Source organism: Pteropus alecto, unplaced genomic scaffold (assembly GCF_000325575.1).
Source record: "Pteropus alecto unplaced genomic scaffold, ASM32557v1 scaffold56, whole genome shotgun sequence".
Taxonomy (NCBI): Eukaryota; Metazoa; Chordata; class Mammalia; order Chiroptera; family Pteropodidae; genus Pteropus; species Pteropus alecto.
This window is the reverse complement of record NW_006438871.1, coordinates 293,222-299,023: the sequence shown is the minus strand read 5'-3', so window position 1 is coordinate 299,023 and position 5,802 is coordinate 293,222. Positions and strand designations below refer to the sequence as shown.

The window sequence follows — 5,802 nt, the reverse complement described above, 5'->3', positions numbered from 1 at the left end:
CGCTGCTCCAAGTCCTCACGTGCATGACCTCCCTCGATGCGTTGGGGCTCACAGCACGTACCTGGCAAAGTCGGGGTGCAAAGCAGGCTTCTGCTTCTCTTAAAAAGAGATCCGGAAGAAGTCTCCCTAAATTAACAACAGTGGTGACCTCTGGGAGAGAACCAGCTGTAGAGTTTTAGTTTTCATAAGGACAGTGTGTTTCTTGTGTCACAAAGATGACCCATGGATTCACATCGATTTCTGTGATATTTTCTATTGCTGTGTAACCCGTTGCCACAGACTCAGTGGCTCAGCCCGGTGCCACCCACGATCTGCACCCTCACGACTTTCCTCGAGTCCGTCAGAGAGCTCAGGTTGCAGGCGAGACACTCAGACACAGGGGACAGTCTTTCCCGAGGAGAAATGGCCCAGCCTCGCTCACCTGCAGCGGGTGCGGAACAGCTGGCTGGCAAGGGGGTGGGGGCAGGTGGGGGCGGGGTGGAAGCAGGGGAATGTGCACGGCAGGCTCTTCGTGGACCCCCCTGGATGGTGGGAGATTGAGGGAGCAGCTGAAGGTCTGGGAGCTGCCTGCGAGCCAAGCCTGGGGGTGGGGGTTGCAGCAGCTGCAGAACAGGGCCCCGCATTGCAGGGGGAGGGCGGGGAGGGGAGAGAGGAGCTTTTGAAGCATGACAGAAAGAAACTTTAGAAACGCTTGGTGGAGCGAACAGCCCTAGGTGTCCACTTATTTAATTGAATAGAAAATGGAGAATGTTGGTTAGTTAGAAAGCCTTTCTAATGAATTTTGGTTTCTGAGAGTTCTGAAACGTTTACTTGACTCACTTCTAAAAATAACTGATTAATTAATTTGGGGCCCAGCGGTGAAAAGGAAGGCTTCTCTGGTCTTTAGCCAAAAATGTCCTTAAACCGGCCGTAGTGACAGCGCCAGCAGCAAACGCAGGCAGCAGTGTTCTAAGACTCCTTCTCGGGCTAACTCAGTTACTTCTCAGGACAATCCCATGAATTAGGTCCTAATGTTTATTCCCGTGTGTGGGGACACGGAGGTAACCAACTCACCCAGAATCTCACCGCGTGTCCCACGTGGAGTGAGGCAGGATTTGAACCCAGGTCGGAAGGTGCCCCCCGGAGGCCTGTGTGAAGTCTTGCAGCAGGCAAAAAAAACGGGGCGAGGGGACTTCAGTCTGTGCTTGGGGCACCCCTGGACGCCAGCAGTTACATCATCAGCTCCAGCGGCCCTCGCCAGCAAATCCTCAGAAACACCTGCGCTCCAGAGCAATAATATGGTGCCATTCACAGATATCGGAAACGAAACGGTGATTTGTATTGTGACACTGTGGCAAAAATATAAAATTGTAATCCTTGATTTACACTTGTATTTGGCTCAGAGGAACAAAACAGAATGAAAATGGGGAGGAGACCGTAGGGAACTTCAACCCCCCCGCTGCCATAACGTCTTGTTATAGCTCACGCGTACACTTCTGTATTTTTTAATTAAAAGTTATGTTCGTTACAGAAAATATATAAAGTAGATAGAGGGATAACAATAAAAATCGCCTGCAGACGGAGGTGCCGTCGTTCAGAACCTGCCGCTGCCCCACGCTGGTGTCTCTGCTGCCAGTGTTTGGAGAGCAGGTACATTTGCGAAAGAATAACATGCGAATATTCTTTACAAACTTGACTGTTGATGTCTCAAGAATATTGAATGTGTCAGAATTCATTTATGAATCGTATTTGAAATGTTTCCGGGAGCACGTAATCTCAGGAACCTCGTCAATGACGTTCGCGACTAAAGCCGGTTTGCCAGTTTGCAATATAGATTTGTTAGTGCTGAGTTCCTTAAAAGTCAGACACGAACTTTATTTTCAGAGAACCGGAGCCTTGAGGACTCACTCGCTCACTCAGCCGGCATTGACGGAGCATCTGCCACGGTCCAGGTCCCGTGAGAAGCCCCTTGAACTGGCAGCCACGTCCGACTCGGATGACTGAGTGGGGGTCTCTTCCAGGGGATTTTGCTGCAGCCCCTCGGAAGAAGCAGGGGAGACTCGGCTCTGCTCCCAAACTCTCGAGGGGTGCTGCAGGCTGGAGTAAAGAGGAAACATACATCCCCATCACCTTTCCAGCGCAGCGGGCGTTGGAATAACTTCCTGGTCGCTCTGGTCAAGCCCGTGCTTTTCGCCAGTGCAGGCAGAGGCCGTGCTCACCCTGGGGTACGTCTCGGCCAGCAGCCACCTCTGCTTTGACATCTGGAGCGGGACGTAGCATTCACAAAGCCTAAAACGTTCTTTCCAGAACCCCGCATTTCAGTGTGACAGCCAGAGAAAGAACAAAGCTAATTCTACAGACTCTGCCCCCAGAAAGTGGTGAGTGAACTGTCCTTTGCGCCCCTCAGCACCTCACACTCACTCGTCCCCACTGAGGATCCCTTACGGCCCTGTGAGTGCCTCGTGTCACTGCTCCTGGCCCAGTTGGGGTCACTGCTGTCCTTCAGTCAATCATTGCAGCGCAGGGGGTTACAGCACTCTGACCGGAAATGCCAGGTCTGGTGCCCGTGGGGAGGTCGGCCCTGCTGGAGCCACGGGACTGAGTCCGGCAAGGGGTGACTCCCTACAGAGGAGGCAAGACTCCGTTAACAGAAAAGCCTGCCTCCCCAGGTGAGCGGGCGGCAGGAGGCGTATTGCAGAGTGTGCGACGAAGGGGGACAGATTGTCCTGTATTTTGCTCATCGTGTGGACCTGTGCAGTAGCTCATTAGAAACGAGGATACTTGAGATGTGGAAATGCAGCCAGAGTGATCCTCCGCTGAGCAGCGAGCTCTGAGCAGCTGTGACTAGATGGGGCATCTTTGCAGCTAACGTGGGTTCGGCACAGTGTTTTGCTATCTGTGCTGTATAACTAACCACTCTGAACTTAGCGGCTTAAACCAACAGCAAACACTGTCTCGCAGGGTTTCTGAGAGTCTGGAACTGGGGTGTGGCTTACCTGGGTGGTTCCAGCTCAGGGTCTCCGAGGGTGTTGGTTGGGGCTGCGTCATCCGAAGGCTCAGCTGGGGCTGGAAGGTCCCCTTTCCAAGAAGGGCCCTCAGGCCTGGCGTGTTGGTGTAGGTGGCTGGCTGGGGCCTCGGTGCTCCCATAAGGGCCCCTCCACTGAGCCACACACGGCAGTACAGTTGAGAGAGGCAGAAGCCCAGGGCCTTTGGGACCGAGTTTCAACAGTGACGTGCCATCGCAGATGCGTGTTCTGTTGGTCCCACAGACCCATCGGTGCGGCGTGGGGCTCACGAAGGCATGGCTACCAGGAGGAGCAGGTCACTGTGGGGGCCGCTGGGGGTCACCGCAGCACGCGGAGCAGAAGGGGTCCCCAACTCCAGCAGGGGACCCCTCAGAAGGGCCACAGCACCACGGCAAGAGAGGATGACCAGGCGAGGAGTGGCCGGCCTGTGCCAGGTTCAGGGCCTGGGTGGGCGGGCGCCTCGGGGGAACGCGGCAAGTTCAGCGCCAGAGACGAGCAGAGGTCAGCAGGGAGCTGCCCGAGCAGAGCCGCTCCCCGGCCGTGCCCAGCGAGCGCCTGGGCACTGGGTGTGCCGTGGCAGGCAGCACACCCTGTCCTCACAGCGCTGCCTGTCTGGTGGGGAAGCGGATGCTGACCAGGTCATCTCAGCGACGTGGGGTCTGAAACGCAGGCGGAGAGCTCCACGAGAGAGCCTGCCAGGCAACCCGCCAAGGGCCAGGAACGTCCTCCACGGGCAAAACGCGCTCACGGTGGGAATTCACAACATAACACTGGCACGGGGCAGAGGGCTCCAGGGTGGAAGCCATGCAAAGGTCTCGCAGCATCCGCGGTGGTGCTTCTAGAAGCTTCAGTGGCTCCCACCACCTTCCAGATTAACCCCAAACTTGCTCCTCTGTTGAGGAGTGTCTGTAAATATTCATTGGTGTCCAGAACTTGTCACGCTCATCGCAAACACCCCATTTGTTCGGGAGGTGTTCTGGAGTGCCGGGCACTGGGCAGGTTCCGGCGGGGCGGTGGACGGGCACTCAGGCCCCCGCCCCGGATGCAGGAAGGACAGGCCGGCCTGGGGGGAGCTGGGCAGCTGGCAGGGGCTCGCCGATGGGCTGTCTGGCTGGGGACCCGTCTGCCAGGCAGCGGGGGGTCTTTAGGTCCCCTCTGCTGCTGACACCTGGGCCACCGACCCTGAGGAGCTAGGAGTCGACCAGGGTCTTCTCTGCCCTGGGGAGGCGAGTTCGCTTTTCCCAGGCTGTCCTCTAGAGGGTGCTCGAGGACCAGACACGGGCAGTGTCCCCAGTGCAGTCCTCCCGGGGCCCTCCCCAGGACAGCGGGGACCTCCCGTCCTGGGACCCACAGGGACCTCGGGTGGAGCTGGCTAACTGGAGCCCCCTGGCAATCGCTGGGCCGCCCCTGACCTGGGCTGAGGCGCTGGTGTGCACCACAGGCCCCCCGTCCCCCAACAGCTGGCCGTGAGGGCCCCTCCTCACTGTCCCTGCAGAGCCGCGCGGCCAGGAGCTCTCCCCACCCTGTGAGTTGGGATGGACACTGCACCCTGCCAGCCCACAAACCCATTCCTCGCAAATGCCAGCTCAGAGAGGAGTAAGGACCTTCCTTTTGTGCATGTGGGGACCCCAGCCAACACACCCGGGGGACTTCTCTCCACAGGGTCTACGGTCTTCCTTGTCCACTAACCGGATCCCCCGCCACCCCCACCCCCAGGCCAAGGCCTCTGGGGCCTCTGCTCACCTGCTTCCTTTTGGGGTACAGTGACATGCGGAGGGCAGTTTTCCATGGTAACCGTGAGAGATAGGCTGAGGGTACGTCTGCTCTGGGTGGCCTGGGAGCCACTTAGGTGAGGCATCGCGCTCAGGAGGGTGGCCTGGGAGCCTCACAGAGGCACCTGGCCCCTCCCCCTACATGGGCTCGGACTTTAGGGGCCCCAGGGACCTATACATTCAACTAGCTTCCAGGTGACTGAGGCGGGTATATTTGGGGAGCCACCCGGGAGGCTCCGGCAGTCCTGCTGTCCACAAGGTGGCTTCTGGATGGGGGGCTGGGGAATGCGGTGTGCCCCCCTCGCATTCCCGCACCGCTCTGCACACTTCGTCCCGGGGGCCCACGGGGCAGGCATCATTCCCAGTGGACCTACCTGTTCATTTACGAACCTTAATTCACGAAGTGGCCTCCGCCGGGTGCCACCCGCTTCTGCTTCCTCTTGATTCTCCAAAACGGGATCCCAGGCCGAATGAGGATTTTTCCTCCTATTTTGTTTTTAAGTCCCTTTTGAATTCTCACCCACACTTCTCCGGGGCCCCTCTGGCAAAACGCCGCCCTCCTTGCGGACTCGGCAGGCTGCTCAGCTCTCCTGGGAAAGCAGCCTGGCTTCCAGAGGCGTTAATGGGAAGCTCTTTCTCCTCGTTTTGTTCCCGGCCCCCCATCCCCGACTCATCGTCCCCTTTTCTCTGCCCGCCCGGACGGGACGGCCGGGCTTGTGCGGTTCGGGCGCCCGGTGGGTGGCTACAGCTGCTCTTGATAGACGTAGGGATTTGCTCTGACTCTGAGGACAGAAAGAGGAGGTCTGGTGTGGCGGGACCGTAGCCATCCAGAGGTCGGGCACACGGGTCCCAAGGGCCACCCACTCCAGGCTGAACTCAGGAAAAGCCGTTTCTGCAGTCTGGGCCTCGGCGTAGAAAGCTGTAAATGGGGGCTTCCCCCTGGAGGGCGACTGGGCGGGGAGTGGAGGGGGTGCAGCAAAGCCGCGGGCTCCGCACTGGGCGCGGGGTGGCGCTGACGCAGGCTT

The 5,802-nt window shown here is 58.4% G+C and overlaps 1 long non-coding RNA gene across 1 annotated transcript; it reads right to left on the bottom strand.

Moving 5' to 3' along the window:
• Positions 1-650: 650 nt before the first annotated feature.
• Positions 651-4,440, bottom strand: LOC112483024. The gene is made up of 3 exons (XR_003047472.1): positions 2,976-4,440; positions 1,888-2,076; positions 651-1,328 (listed from the first exon to the last, which is right to left on the bottom strand). It is a non-coding gene; the product is annotated as an uncharacterized LOC112483024 (long non-coding RNA).
• Positions 4,441-5,802: the final 1,362 nt, after the last annotated feature.